The sequence below is a fragment of the Dreissena polymorpha genome, chromosome 7 (assembly GCF_020536995.1).
Source record: "Dreissena polymorpha isolate Duluth1 chromosome 7, UMN_Dpol_1.0, whole genome shotgun sequence".
Classification (NCBI taxonomy): Eukaryota; Metazoa; Mollusca; class Bivalvia; order Myida; family Dreissenidae; genus Dreissena; species Dreissena polymorpha.
The window spans coordinates 92,233,335-92,250,234 of NC_068361.1; the positions used below are offsets into that span (position 1 = coordinate 92,233,335).

A 16,900-nucleotide genomic window follows, 5' to 3' on the forward strand; every position below is an offset into this window, starting at 1 on the left:
GGCTGTGTTTTATTCCGAAAAGGCTGACGATTGCAAATGATTACATATATATAATGAACAGTAGAAATGTATACTTGTAAAAATCAAAGATATCTCATGTCATGTATCATTTTATTGCATATCTGTCAAACGATAAGCTTGTAATTCTTGTAATGCTTAAGTTGAATAAATATTATGTTCTGTTCTGCTGCTGATGCAGTGGTTGATTTCAAACATGGAATTAATGTATGTTTATTATTCGATGCTACTTAGATGAAAAATTAGAAAAATGATTCGCCTACTTTTAAATATCCAATACAGGTTTAGCAATTTTATTTACAGATGAATACTTGATTTCAGGCACAACTTTATATAGATAAATGTATATTATTTAAAATCAAGGCGGTCTAGTTGTCTTTGTTTATAATCTTTTTCTGATTGGATATAAATTGATTCTTATGGGTTTTAATTAAGACAAATCTTATTTTGAAGGATTGAAATCTATTTATATCCAGTTTCGCTACTAAACTTAAAATTATACAGTTATGTAATTCCGAATCGGCACAAGCATTCAATTACCCCGAATGTAAACCATTGACCCTTACTTGACTTTGTTTTATTTATTTTTGCTATATTAGCACCATTCAAACGGTGCATCCGATTTAGAATATATTCAAATGTCATATATTTAATTCACTTGAAAATGTGAATTCTACATGACTATAATCCCCGTATTCACTTTTAAAAGTTTCCATCGATCCGTTTTATGTTTTGACGAATAAATTTCATTAAAAACATAAAGCATTTGTTGAGAAGAAGTAGTGTCTGTTTTACTTTTAAATAGAAATAAATGGGTATAAAATTTATGTGTTGAATTGTTTTTTCCCTATATTAATATTGAAATAGCATAAATGCCAACTTTAAAAGGACGATTATATTACACAATACATCGATGTAAGAAATCTTTCCCATAATTTATTGATGCAAGCTAGCAAATGGTTTAATCTATAAATGTTATGTTCGAATAAAGTTACATTTTAGTCCAGGCCACTGGAAATTACCTAAAACAAATTGCAAAAGAAATGTAACATCGTTCATCGCATAGATATATGCAATATGTACCTTGTATTAAAATTCGCCATCATTCCTCCGTGCGGTTTTTCAGATATCCGCGATACACCGTCCGGTTTTAACTATAATTTTGTTTGGTATGTTTTGGCTTCCATAGCCTATTATTTCCTGACAATGTTTATACCAAAAGTTGCAACTTTTCTAGAACAAAATGCCGAGACTCGTAACTTTCGACGCTGTTGGTCTTAAAAGGTGAGTTATATTTTATTTAAACCTAAAATGATACAATGAAATATTCATTAATACGGGACAAATGCATTCCTCTATATAAAAACCCGATTTATCTGTGTCTGTGCTTTAAATAGATTGAAATTGACCGCTGGAAAACATGTCATGACGTCATAGTCTTTGTAAATATTTGTTTACCAATTTTGGTTATTTCTGTGCTCTTGATAGTGATAATAATGTATAAAAGATATTTAAAATCATGTATAACAAATATTTAGAATCACGTTTGATAAAAAAATAACAAAAAATAACCCATTTTCTAAGGGAAACTTTCGCTCGACAAAAAAAACTACGGAAGACCATTCGGGTAAAAATTCAATTTGCGAATTTTTCATTTTAAAGTTTGTTTTAGCCAATGTTTTATGTATTGGTGTGCACTTTTGTTTGGATTTTCATAAATTATTCAGATAGATCTATAATCTATATAATGAATCTGATGGAAATCATGAATAATGTCATAACATGGATCTAGTTCTACACGTGCTATATTAATTAGATGTTTTGAAAGCAGCACGCACCAAGTGCTTATAACAAAAACACAGCTAGTAATTGTATCTATTAGTTAACTATATGTCTAGTTAGTAAAAGAAAGATATCATGTTAAAATTGTGTAATATCCCAAATAGTTTATCTTACAGAGTAATTTATCCTTATTAATCTATGAAAACAGGAACTTCGTATCAGTGTTTTAATTACTTTCATTTAATTTACAGGGCCATACCATGAGCTGCTGTATATTCTGCACAAAGGAGCTGGACTATGGCCAACCCACCCCACAGCTCAGAGAAAAGGGGTGTGTTACGATTAACACACTCGCCAGTTCCCCGGGTTTGAACGTCATTGTAACAACTGGACAACGTGTTCACAAAGACTGCCGTCGTGATTTCTGTCGACCGAGGGAAGCAAGGCAATTAGGAAACCGTGGTGCAGGCTTTTCAGAAGAATACAGACGTCTTCGGTCAAATGGCGGTTTCGACTTTGGTCAGCATTGCTTATTTTGTGGCAAAGCTGCCAAACTTAAGGGCTGCAAAAGAGGACATGATGTGTATCCTGTGCGAACGTTTGATTTTCAAGCAACAATCATGGCAGTGTGTGAAGGTAGAAAGGATGAGTGGGGTTATCAGGTGTTGGCAAGACTGGAATTTGCACAAGATTTGCATGCAGCAGATGCAATATATCATCAGACATGCAATGTCAATTTTAGAACGGCAGGACAATTACCTTCTAGTAAACATACTGTCCCGGAAGCTACAGTAACATCTCCAAGAGGCAGACCAGAAAATCTAGAGCAAAATGCTGCATTTGTATCTGTTATGCAGTTCTTCGAAGAAAATGACAATGAACAGACCAGTGTTCATGACTTAGTTTTAAAAATGGAAGAATTGATTCCAGGATGTGCGTACAGTGCCGTGTTCATGAAGAAAAGGTTGAAGGAACATTATAAAGATCGAGTGGTAATTACTGAATTTAATGGTGTTTCCAATATTGTAACATTCAAAGAAACCGCCTCGTCAATATTGAATGACTTTTACAACCAACCGAAGAATATGGACACAGCAGAACAGAAGGCGTCAATCATCAAAGCAGCAGCAAAGCTCATACAAAGTGAGATTAAAAAATGCCTGTTAATAAGACACATACCCGTTCCCAGTTGCACTTTCTTCCCTGGAAGAACAAACAGATTTCTTACCTGGCTCGTTAAGCGCATTTCTGTCCACACTTTTTCCGAAAAACACTAATGGTGTCAAGAAGAGGTCAATAGGACAAGCTATAATACAAACTGCCAGACCGCGTATGTTGCTTTCGCCTCTGCAACTAGGACTTGCTGTGCAACTCCACAATCAATTTTCTTCACGATTTCTTATTGATGTACTAAATAAAATGGGATTTTGTTCAAGTTACAAAGAAGTGATGAGATTTGAAACCAGCGCTTCTGCTAAAAATGGAGTGCACATTCCAGGAGTGACGTCGTCATCTCCCTTGCAGTTCGTGGCCGATAATGTAGACCACAATATATGTACTTTGGACGGGTATGGCACTTTCCATGACATGGGTATTATTGCAGCAGTTACCCCAGGTGTCACAGAAGACGTCAGCATACCTCGAATAAAGGTTTCCAATGCCGATATAGTCTCAGCAGGACGGATCAATGTACACTTCTACCGGCATAAACAAGAGCGCTCAAGTGTTATACTGAAAGATTTGAAATCCAGGAATGTTCAAGACCCAACAGCGAATCTAGATGTCTTAGTAAAAGTCACCAGGCCACTGAAGTTGTCAAACCCTGGTTGGTCGGGATTTATGCAATCTGTTGACATTGGACAGTTTTCAGGAAAGTCAGCTGTGACATTTCTTCCAATGATTGACCTTAATCCAAGTGACATGTCATGTGTTTACTCTACACTGAAATTTGTGTGTGAACAAGCGGTAATTTGTAATAGCACACCGATCGTGAAATTTGACCAGCCACTGTACTGGAAAGCTGCAACAATAGTACAAAACGAAAACGCTGACAGCCCACTGGGGAGGATCGTTCTCAGATTAGGTGGATTTCATATGCAAATGAGCTTTCTTGGAACCATAGGAAGTCTCATGCATGCGACTGGGCTTCAGGACGTCTTAGAAACCATCTACGCACCGAATGCGGTAGACCACATGGTGAGTGGGAAAGCAGTGTCAAGAGCAGTACGTGGGCATCTCCTTGTCGATGCAGCACTGTGTGCGATGGTTACCGCTGAAATTTACGGAACTACACCGCAACAAACGGCTACATGTGAACGCACTGACACTGACCAGGCTAATTCGATACAAACTGCTAATCCACAAAACGAACCGCCGCCAGACGTAATGTTTGAAACAGACGAGCATCGTGTTTAAGAGAACGAGCTTGACGTAGGGATACGTAATGATGATGGAAATGACCTGGGTACGATTTCTGCCATATACGATCAGCTACTTAGAAAGCAGATATCACCTGAAAGTGTGCTGACACACCCAGTTATAGAAAAGGTCAAAAGCATATTCGACAGAAAACTGCAAGAGCTAAAGCAGTACCCAACATCATGTTTGTGGGTACAATATATGGAAATGATCGACATACTCCGAAGATTCATCAAAGCAGAGAGAACGGGAAATTGGGAATTGCATCTACAAACATTGAAGGAAATGCTTCCCTATCTGGCAGTGACGGGTCACAACTTGTATCTTAAGTCAGCCTATCTGTATCTTCAAGAGATGGATGATCTACAAGATACTCACTTCGACGTGCATGATTAGTTTGTACACGGCCACCATGTTGTACGCCGAAGTGCCCGGTACTGGGCTGGACTCTCAACTGATTTGACTATAGAATCAACACTTATGCGTACTCTTAAGTCAACAGGGGAAATGACAAGAGGAAAGGGCATGACGGAAGTACAAAGGGCCCAGTGGCTTCTTTCAATGCGAATGTGTGCTGCTGTTAACTCCGCCATCCAAGATTTAACACAAACAGGTTACCAGACAAGCGAGCAACACAAAGAATGTTATTCCTCAAGGCAAGAGCGAGATTGCAAGATTTGCACACAGTCATGGCTTTCTTGGAAGAAAGGAAGCCTTTTGCACCGACAATCTCCTTGAGAAACATTGAGACTGGAGTTACATCTACTGGCACCGTAAATGCACACCAAGCCAAGGAGATCGGTAGCAAAATTGTAGACAATCTGAAGGGCCAAGATGTGATGGAAGTATCATTCAAAAAAGGGAACCAGGTAGTTACAATGAATTCGCAGTCCACACTGCAAATTGGCAGTGAGGTATTGAAGGTTAGCCCACAGCTTCTCTTTCAGCGTTTTCTGGGAGCCGCCAGTGGGAAAACTGAAGATATGAGTACCGTGTTTACACACGAACTTTGTCCGGTTCCAGCTTCTTTATTTGATGACACAGGCTGCATGAGAGAAGCACAAAAAGCAACACTTGCAGACACAATATGGGCACAGGGTGATTGTGCTGCAAGTGCTGAGGTGGACGGACAAATGACATACGTGTTGGATGGCGGCTCACTGCTTCATAGAATCCCATGGCCAAAAGGATACACATTCCAGGGAATTTGTCAGATATATGCTGATTTTGTATCCAACAGGTATGGTACGCCAACAGTAGTCTTTGATGGATATTCAGACGAGCCCTCAACCAAAGACGCTACACATCAACGTAGGAGCAAGAGCGTAATGGGTACAACTGTTGTGTTCACAAAAGAAACACCATTTCGCTCAAGGAAGGACCATTTCATGGCAAACAAGGCAAACAAACAGGCCTTTATTTATTTTCTGACTAAAATGCTTCAAAATATTGGATGCACAATGGTACAAGCTAGTGCAGATGCAGATGTTACTATTGTAAAAACAGCCATCGAATCTGCCTCTACACAGCCTACGACACTTATTGGCGAAGACACAGACCTGTTGGTACTTCTTTGCTACCATGCCAACATGCAAACGCATGACATCGTCTTTATGTCTGACAAGAACTCAGGAACTACTCGAAAGCCGAAAATTTGGAGTGTACATAAAACGAAAACAGTTCTCGGTACGCAGTTGTGTCATATACTTCCTGCCTTGCATGCGCTGACAGGGTGCGATACAAATTCGCGTATTTTTGGAATTGGAAAGGGTATCGCATTCAAAAAAGCCAAGTCGAGTCAAGTTCTGCAGGCTGATTTCACAGAATTTCAAGAAGGGACGACACAGGAGCAAGTGACAGAAGCACGTGAGAGCCTTATTGTGGCCCTCTACGGCGGATCGAGCTTCTCTGATTTGAATAGCCTGTGTTTACATCTCTTCACTGAGAAAACCATTAATGGCATTAACAGTGTACAGATACATACCCTTCCACCAACATCCGCTGCAGCAAAATTCCACTCTCTTCGCGCTCATCTTCAGGCTCGAGAATGGACTCAGACTACCGATTTGGAGCCAAATATGTGGGGCTGGATGTTGGACAACGGACTATACGTTCCAGTTAAAACAGACATGCCACCCGCTCCAGCTAATCTACTCGCGATAGTGAGGTGTAAATGCAAATTAAACTGTGACACCTGACGATGCTCATGCAGAAAGCATGGGCTTGAGTGTTCCGTTGCATGCAAGGAATGCAAAGGATCAAGTTATTCAAACTGCCCTCCAAGTGACAACACTTCTGATGATTATGTATGAACAATCCGGTTGGGAGCCAGGATCATTTAGATACCCATATTATTATGCGCAGGCTCCAATCGTCCGGTTTACAGAGGTTTATTTTTATCAATAGCTCGAACTCGATAATAAACATATTGAGCGGTTCTTAGTATGACCCCCGTTTTATTAAAAACAGTTTGAGATAAATTTGTTCAAGCTATTGAGATTCAACTGTATACCATTCATGTTTAAACTTGCTCTAAAGCGCGTCGCCGCTTTACTCCATAGAATTTGAAATACACACACAACGTTGCTTTGTTTAATGCTAATGAAATTCGTAAATTCGTAATAATATAGACAATAAGTTATAATTGTTAACTTTTACAAGACAATAGCAATGTTATTTGATTTTTCATGTTTGTATAATTTAATAATTCTACGATTTCCTCGTATTACAGTTGAAGATATATTATTTTGATTATTGGTGTATTACTGTCTTTTTGTAAACTTCTCTAATTAAATCAATGTATTGATATTATTAAACACACTGCGTAACTTTATGTTTTGTGGCAACAAAGCATTGTAGTATGCTTATATGCCAATAAAAGTTGTTGTTGTTGTTGTTTTCGGTACAACGTTAATAGTAATGTCAAAGTTATAAGCAAATTTTAGCATTTTACATGTATTTACTCTATCTTAAGGTAACATTGTGTGATTAATGACGTTTTTTGAGGTTTGTTTTGGTTTAAAAAGTGTTTAATGCAACAGAGTGTTACTTCTCGCTGAAATAATTGATTAATTAATTAATTTCGCATGTAACATTTTGCAAGTGCAAAAAATCAAATTTGCGCTCGACCTACGGATGGCGAATTTTAATACGCGGTAGAACTTATCCTAAACCGTTCGAATATAGTTACGGCATTTCTTTTGAAATTTGTTTTAGGTTTTGGATTTTTTCTTGTAGGTGGCCTGGACTATTTCCTTAATAAAAATTTAAATGTGTATATAAGTCCTCGGTATGATATGCTTTCCGCGAGAATTTATTTTTAAAGCCAACACGAAGAGATATAAGCATATGAACATTGGATTGTATCCGGAGAAGATAAAACCATAAGTGTGATGTTTTCACTCAATTCTAATGGTCAATTGCATGTAATTTTACACAGGAAAAAACACATACCAAAGACAGACATTAAATAATGAATAAAACGATGTTATCGCCTTCGAATGGTAAAAACAAAGCAACTGAATATATAAAACAGTCATATCAATATAAATGTTTACAACAGTTCTGCCCAGCTTATTGATTCAAACACATGTTTACACATTTTGCTTTCCAACGGTCGTTTCTATTGCAAATACTTGTATAATAGTTAAATCAAGTGTCAGTTTTTGTTATACGTAACTTTCTTCATTACCATGTTTTAAATTTTTTATTCGAAATGCTATTATTTTGTAAACTACTGATTAACCTTTTTTATTTATGAAGAAAACCATAACCATTCTGTCGGGATTCATTCAGAAAATATATCAACTGTAGCATACAGCATCTGGTGAGCGATATGCTTCGATTACACTATATCCAAATAATCTTTTGTTGGGTTTAAATTTCGAGGTAAATTGTATTTGCTCATTGTAAATTACCTTTATCACTGAAACAGTCATGTTTTGTGATTAGACCGAACTTACAGGTGCTGATACTTAATATATGATGTAATGTTGAATATTATCCTAACCCAAATTTTGAGTTGATTTATTGAAAGCGCCTTATCGGTTTCGGAGTAATCGAGTGTGATTCCAAAACAAAATGTCTAATTTTGAAGTCCTGTCAGGCTTCCGATTTGACAGATGATGTCGTTTCTATAATAACATGTTGCCATATGTTACCATTGCTAAGGTTATGAGACTGGGTGACGCAACGTACTAAGGTCATCTTGCGGTCAGCCCGTCTCGAAGTGGTTATTTCTACGCTTTCGTGTTTACATGGGCGACATTAGAATATGCTACTTTAATGTAAAAGTGTTATAATTGTTTAAAATGTGAACATCACGTGCTGGCAAAGGGCCAAAGCAAAAGGGGCACGCACAATCTGTATTGATTTCGAGAGTTGAGTAGAAACTGTATCCACTTCGCCTTTATAATGTAGATAAAATAGGTTAAGGAAGGTCTAAACCTAGCTTAAACAGCTACGCCGTTTTACATATAAGTGTGCGCTTATATGCAAAACAAAGCTATTATTTTACTGATCCTGCGCCGTTTAGGTCTATATAAAGTATGCCACGTAAACTTTGGTGTGCGTATGATGTCCTTTATGGTAAAGAACACTCAAAGGTATCAGTTTCGTGTATTGCTCGATGATTTTTTGTGAGGGGGATGGGGTTACTCCAGATAACGAGAGTGTCGCACGATATATAGTAATAACGATAGTTAAACCGTTGTTATTAATTTTTTGTTAATGTTAAATAGTATCAAGAGAAACTTGTGAAGCCTCTTTTGGTTACAAAATTATTATAATTTGTTATACATACATTGAAAATGATATGAAATACCAGATCTGGGTACAAATTTACATAAAGTTTAAAGTTAAACAAAATAACCTACAATCCATATTTGGATTAGTGTATATTGTATAAAATGGCATCCAAATGACACAATATTGTATACTATTTATTATTTAAGTTCACCAAAACAACATGCAGAGCAGGAGAAAGCAATATAACATGAAGCTTTGTAGGTAAATGTTTTTAAATATGACAAATTGTGCAAACCTTACTATACAAGACTATTCAAGTTTGTTAAGTGCATGTATTAACACTTCCAAGGTAAGTGCGCCTTTGAAATTGAAAACTAACTTTATGCTTATTATTTTCATTTCATGTTCTTGAGTAAATTGGTAATTAATGAAGTCAAACCTAACTATTTAACTACAACTGTAGTTGATTATTCCACTGTTTTTATCTTGCTGTTTTGTTGTTGTTATCCCCACGCTTTTTGAAAAGCGTGGGGATATTGTGGTTATCTCCGCCGTCCGTCCGTCTGTCCGTCTGTTCGCCTGTCCGTCCGTCCTGCCCACTATCTCCTCCTACACTATAAGCACTAGAACCTTGAAACTTACACACATGGTAGCTATGAGCATATGTAAGACCCTGCACTATTTGGAATTTTGATTTGACCCTGGGTCAAAAGTTATGCGGGTTGGGGCGGGGCCGGGTCAGAATTTTTCACTCATTTTTTATGTTATTTTACATTAACTTCTTCATTTCTGCACCGATTTACTTTAAATTGATACTAAACCTCTCTTATGACGATACGGTAAATCTCAACTATGCATGGCCCCATTACCAACCCTGGGGCGGCCCACCCAATTAGACCACACCCACCCAAAATTGCCTTTTACTATAATTTCTTCATTTCTATACCGATTCACTTCGAATTGATACTGAAATTCTCTTATGACAATACGGTCAATCTCAACTATGCATGACAATACGGTCAATCTCAACTATGCATGGCCCCATTACCAACCCTGAGGCGCCCAACCCACATAGGCCACACCCACACAAAATTGCCTTTTACTATAACTTCTTCATTTCTACACCGATTCACTTCTAATTGACACTGAACTTCTCCTATGACAACACGGTCAATCTCAACTATGCATGGCCCAATTACCAACCCTGGGGCGCCCCGACCAAGTAGGCAACACCCACCCAAAATTGCCTTTTACTATTATTTCTTTATTTCTACACCGATTTACTTCTAATTGATACTGAACTAATCTTATGACAATACGGCAATCTCAATTATGCATAGCCCCATTACCAACCCTGGGGCGCCCCGCCCACATAGGCCACACCCACCCATAATTGCCTTTTACTTAACTTCTTCATTTCTACACCGATTCACTTCTAATTTATACTGAACTTCTCTTATGACAATACGGTCAATCTCAACTATGCATGGCCCCATTACCAACCCTGGAGCGCCCGTGGGTCAAACATGCGGCGTGGGGATACGCGTCTGCCTCTGCCGCGCCGTTTATAGTTATGGGTTCTCCTGCTCACTGTAATTTAAACATGTATGCAATAGAAAATGTATGTGTCATACATTTGTTCTAGAAGTATAACATGCAAATATAACCAGCGAATTATTTACAGAGGAAAGCGATCGCTTTTGAAAGGAATACTATGCAATCGGACAAGATAAATTGTCTTTTCAAACATTATTCACTATTCATTATATACTGCACTTGGTTGTGCACTATATTTTGCAGACTAGTTATCTGCCGATCGAATGGAGACTCAATTAAGAATAGTTCCATAAAGTTTTCATAAACACTTCTGTGTCAAGGTATTGAACCCCGCCTTTCCTTCACAATCTGCATGTTGATGAACGGCGTACAAATCATGTTTTCGATGAATGCAATATAAACAATTAAAACATAGTTATTATTTTTGTCCTAGAGATCCGGGTTTCAATTAAACCTGATATGTGTCGTGCTATGTGTGCTTTTTGCGTTCCAAAAAGTACAGGATGTAAATATTTGATGTTTATTACTTTGCACCGATAGTAAGTTATTGAGAAACAGTGCAGTACCTTAGCGTTTTTTGATGTTATGTTATCATAAAGACGCGTTGTAAATAATACCGACTGTGAGAACGTTTTAGGATGCGCAAGAAATGGTTGAACTCGATTAGCGCCGACCTCACATATCGTCCATTGAAACTTTAAACAAATGTCCATACTGGTGTTTCATATCATTGCAAGATATGCATTTATAATCGTGTTTTTAGTGTGCATCATTGTTAATTGGTATACCCATTAACCACTCAAACATCATAATGCATGCATATACGCATATTTCCTATCGCCCCATTGGTGCAAAAGGTATCATGTGTCTTCTATTTTCACTTCCACCTGGCAAAGTTTTGCACCAAGGAGGAGCTATGTGCTTGTACTTTAAAGGTATTGCTTGGGTTCAGAAAACCACTAACAGACGCATCCCGTGTATTGTACTTTGACAAACAAATAAATCAGTACGCAACAACAAAATATATTATTGAAATTCTAGGTCTTTACATAATCTTCTATCCAAACGATATAAATGCACATGACATAATCAGCGCATGAGACTGCAGCTGAATGACTCACATCTCAATAGAAGTAAAGCATCCTTACTGACAAAATACCTACTGAGTCGATCGTCTGATTCGTTGGAAAAAGACACGTCATTAGTGCTGCTACTTGGGCTTACCAAAAGTGATAACTGGAATGAATTGTGGGTTTCCCCAGAACCAATAAATGCTATTTGGTGTATTCTAAGAAGAAACGCTTAAGAGCATTACTTGAAAATCCCCAAAAGAAAATTTACAATTTTGAAAATGGTTATGGTTCTCCGAATCCGAAGCCAAAAATGTATTACGGATAATATGATGCATGGAAAATATTTACCAAAAATTAATGTTAACGCCAGAAGGTGCTTTGTGCACATTTTATATGTATGTGAAATCAGGTTGCCAATCTGACAGTTTACTGGATTTTCATATATGACATTTGATTATTACAATGCAAGTATAAAGATAAAATTATATGATGACCAAGTGTCGTACTTCAGAACGGGCATTATTTCTAATTTTTAAAATCACATTTTTCACACTTTGCCTACATCAGTTGTTGCCGGGGCATGTAGAACTATATTTAAAAAAATGTAATTGTGTCTTCCTTGAACAGCACTTTGTTCTATTTAAAACTGCACTCCTTTGTTATCTGTTTTAAACTAATTTTCATTTTTGTTAGCATGGTGGGTTTTGACATTAGCCGATTCTTACGAAAGTGCGTCTTATGCATCATGTGCATCCTCGCATTCTGGTCAGGAGCTACCATCAAAACTTGCGCGACTTTAATGCGGACAATGAAACTTCTGAACAGATTGTGCGATTTCGTAGGGTGAGCTGATGCTACATTCTCCGTATATGACATGAGATCCATTTTTGCATGACGCGGGTCCTATAATGTGGACTTTTTCTCAGCAAATGCATGCTTCTTACTGAAAGTTCAATAATTTTAATCAAAATTATAGTGTGGAGTTAAGTCGATAAAAAGAACCGTCAACATAAAACAGCCTAGTCGCTTAAAAAACAATGTTTGTATAATATATCAATCTAAAGTATGAAGCGTAATTACCCGTAGTGTTTTGTATCTTAACTTTTGAAAATTTATTTGAAACCACCATATCAAATATTTTTTATCAAGACTGGTGTTTTTTTATGAGTAAAAACTAACTTGAGAGTAGATTGCTTGCGGTCGGAGACATTCCTACCCAAACAGTGCTTTGAACTAGTGTCCACAAGTTCATGAGGGGTCATCTACTTTCCAAGGCCAATGTAGTACATGTGAAGTATCAATCCAATCGGTCCACTCGTTGACGAATTATTAATCAGAAACGATTTTCACACTTATTGTCACAGTGACCTTGACCTTTGATCTAGTCACTTCGATTTCAATAGGGGTCATCTAATGTCCGAGGCAAATGCGCAAGGGAAGTATCAAGCAAATCGGTCAAGCCTTTGACGAGGTATTGGTCGAAAACGAAAACGAAAACGACAGACAGACCGACCGACATCCCGCAAAATAATCAACCCGCTCGTCTTCGAAAGGGGAGCCTAATAACGAAATCCATAAACGGCTGGCAGCTGTTGTCTTTCATAAAAAAGTTTTTGCTTTAAAAAAACAACACCTACAATTAAAATAACCAGCAGCGAATTGTTCATACTTTGTACAATGTGGAACGATTCTTAAACGATTTAGCATCTTAAACGTATTAGTAAATTACAAGTCCAAGCATAGCAAGACACATCATAAATAGGATAAGTATTAGATACATTGCAAATTAAATTTCATATAAGTCAACTGCAACCAGGGAATGAAAAGGGATAAATAGTATTACAGTGGAGCTGTCTCCCGGTGTCATTAATCTTCAATAAAAGGGATTTTATATATGTCTTAGTCAAAAATTAAAAAAACAACTAAAAAGCATAACAATTAACAATAATAATCGACAGATCGTCATCACGTTGTGTTTAATAGCGAAGATTCATTAAGCGCTGATGAAACCATAACTATGTCTTTTACTATATTCAAGTAACCTATCGTCATATAACGCATGTCATAAACCTGACAAACACAAGTATTATTTCTGTGATGGCCTTCAAATTGCCCATGAAAGCAACTGAATATACAAAAGAGACGAAGTACATAAAATCGACAAATCTACACTTTAAAAATAAAAAAATTAAGATCGTTAAATGCGTCCATTTTATTTCAATCAATTGAGATAGATTATTTGTATTTTGTTTTATTGTGAATTTTTTACCAAGACATGTGATTAATCATTATGATACCCCGAATAGTTTGATATAATAGTTATGATAATCAATAATACTTCGTCACAGTTAACAACAAAGCTCATAGGTAATTGATTCAAACACATAATCAGACATTTAGCTCTCCAAAGGTCATTCCCTAGCAAAGACTGGTATTAGTGTAAAATTAAGTGTCTGCGCCTTGTGTTGTTTTGTTCATTACAATATTCTTACACCATCCTGTTTGATTTCTGAATGGATCTATATAAGTGGATTTTTGTCCTAAACCATAATTATTATTTCGGGTTACGTTCATAAAATATATCGACTGTCAGCAAAATAACAGCCGCAGATCAATACTGATTTTTATAATAATCTTATCGCAATCTGTGGTTGAGCTTTACATATCTGAGATAGATTGTCTATGATTACTGTAAATTACTCTTGTCACTGACAGGGCCACGTAATGTTATGAGACCAATCATACAGGCGATAATTATGAATGATGTAGTGTTCAAGATAATCTTTGACCTCAAATTGGTGTTGAAAACAATATTTTTTTGAAAGCGTGTTATCGGTTTTGGTGTATTTTCAGTTTGTTTTTTACCGAGTGCCATGCCAAATCAAAGTACTGACAGTACTGGTGTAACGATGGTTTTGAAATTGATGGATATAAAAGCATCAATTTAAGTTCATCTTCATCTCCACAATTGTGTATGTGGGTACGAAAATTTGGTTACGAAAAAAAATTGGGTACGAAAAAATTATGCCAAAAACATATGGGTAAAAAAAAATTGGGTAAGAAATAAAAATTGGACAAAAAATGGGGACGAAAAAATCATTGGGTACGAAAAAAAATTAGGTACGAGAAAAAAGGGGTACAAAAAAAAATTGGGTACGAACAATTTTAGGTATGAAAAAAAATGGGGGGAAGGGGAAGTAGTACCCTTGGGGAACTTGACCCATTCAGCGAAACTGGGAGGCGGGTTACATTCTCGATCAAATCTAAAAATACCTACATTTGGGGATTTTCCAACGTCACAGCGTGTGAAGTGCCACCTAACAGTTTCGTGTCTGGTTCCTGTCCCGAACCTCTCGATAAAAGAGGACGGGAACCAAGCTGGCTTAACCTTTATCAATGATAATCAGCAAGGTATGTCGATTGAGAAAAATTTAGCTAACTCAATCGGACTGGCTCGGTATTTTACATAGGTCGCTATTGTGAAGATTTTTTCATGGTATGATAACTTAGACGAGATGCTTTGCTGAAGCAGCATCGTCAATAAAAACGTCGAATTGGGAAGTTAATTCAGGCTTCTGACTTTATTGATTAAGTCGTTACTATCACAACATGACTTCTGCTCGCTCTGGGAAAACTAGGTTCAATGCATGTGCGTAAAATGTTGTCCCTGCTTTGTGCACTTTATTTTGCAGACTAGATATCTGCTTATCGACCGGAGATTAAATTGAGATATATTCAATGAACGCCGTGTCAATACTTATGAATTGTGCCAAGGTCCTGAAAACCCGCCTTTCTCAAGCTGCAGATTGATGAACGGCGTGCAAACTATGTTTTCGATAAATGTACTATAAACCAAATAAAAAATCACAATAGTTGTCTTCCAGGAATGAATCCGGGTTTCTGCGGTGCAAACTTGTTTTGTTTGCAGCGATATATGTGTGTTTTTGCGTAAATATTCAGGATGTTATCTACGCGGTCTGGTTTATAAATCTGCACCAATGATAAATATTTGAGCAACGGTCTGTTAACTTTGCAATACCGTGGCGTTTATGATGTTATGTTATAATAAAGGCACTCTGCACATAATTCGATATGTAAATAACGCTTACTGTGAGACCGTTTTGGATGCAATGGATCGTGTAATTAGTGAATGATTCGAGTCGCGCTGTGGGAAAACGGTGCTTAAGGTAACGTAATAACACGTGCACAAATAAAGTCAATAATAGTTCTGTGTCCTTTATTCAGTTGTAACGCACATTTTCCCAAGTCAATAAGATATTGTAATCAACTGATAATACGTCCAGGACACGACAAAATCCGTTTAAATCCACCCAGACAGGACCCAGACATGGGGTACTGGAGGTATTCTTCAAGTGTCTCTCCTGTTTGTCCGATCCTTCCTCTCTATTAGCTAAGATATTTCTGCTGAAATACATGTATCGTTACATAAACATGGGTAACACTAATATGTTGAACTGCAGAAACGGGCATATTTATTATCTGGTAATTGCACCGAAACGAAAACAAACATCCAATAACCATGTAATATTGTCTCAATCTATCATTGAAACGGACTGAACCCAGTTGCAAGCGTGCATATACTGTCAACAAACTAGTAAGCCTCCAGCCATACTGACGCCGACACAGGGCATGCATTATTGCGAAACAAGATATATACATGATTTATGTAATAGAAGTTTCAAGATAAAAATAAATAGTACAAGTGTTATTAGATATTGGTAATGTTTTCCAATATAATTGAGTGACTGAGCTATGGGAGTTGATGAAACTATCAGATGGAACGAAAAACGGACATATTTTATTCACTTAAGTTGAGCTTTAAGGCGTATTTATACGCATTTATAGACAGTGTTTCTCACCAAAATCAACTGACATGTTGCTTGTTATTCATTTGTGTAATGGTATACAATAATTTCATAGTAGAATATTTTTGAAAAACATTAGAAACGAAAACTTGTCAGCTAAAATTTTCAATATGGTTACGGAAATTACCGATCGTTGGTTTCCGAAAAACAATGTGTCGCGGTTTCAGCGATGGTTGCGCCCAAAGATATTGGTGTTTCTGACCATTATTGGTTGACACATTAATGATTTTGATTCGCATTTAATAAATTGGTGATTTTAAGGCTGATCAACTTGAAATACGCAAGATATTCTGTCGTTTGGATTATGTCTGTCGATACATCCGTACAATCGGTAATTTCCGTAACTACTCTTAAAAATGTAGCAGACACAAATTATGTTTTACACAAATATTATACCACTTTCTTGCTAAATACTAATAC

General features: G+C 36.9%; 1 protein-coding gene across 12 annotated transcripts in view; it reads left to right on the forward strand.

The window, feature by feature from the left end:
- LOC127837082 (neurogenic locus notch homolog protein 1-like) overlaps window positions 1–16,900 on the forward strand; it is a 394,957-nt gene that overhangs the window by 1,096 nt on the left and 376,961 nt on the right. The gene's annotated exons all lie outside the window — the stretch shown is intronic.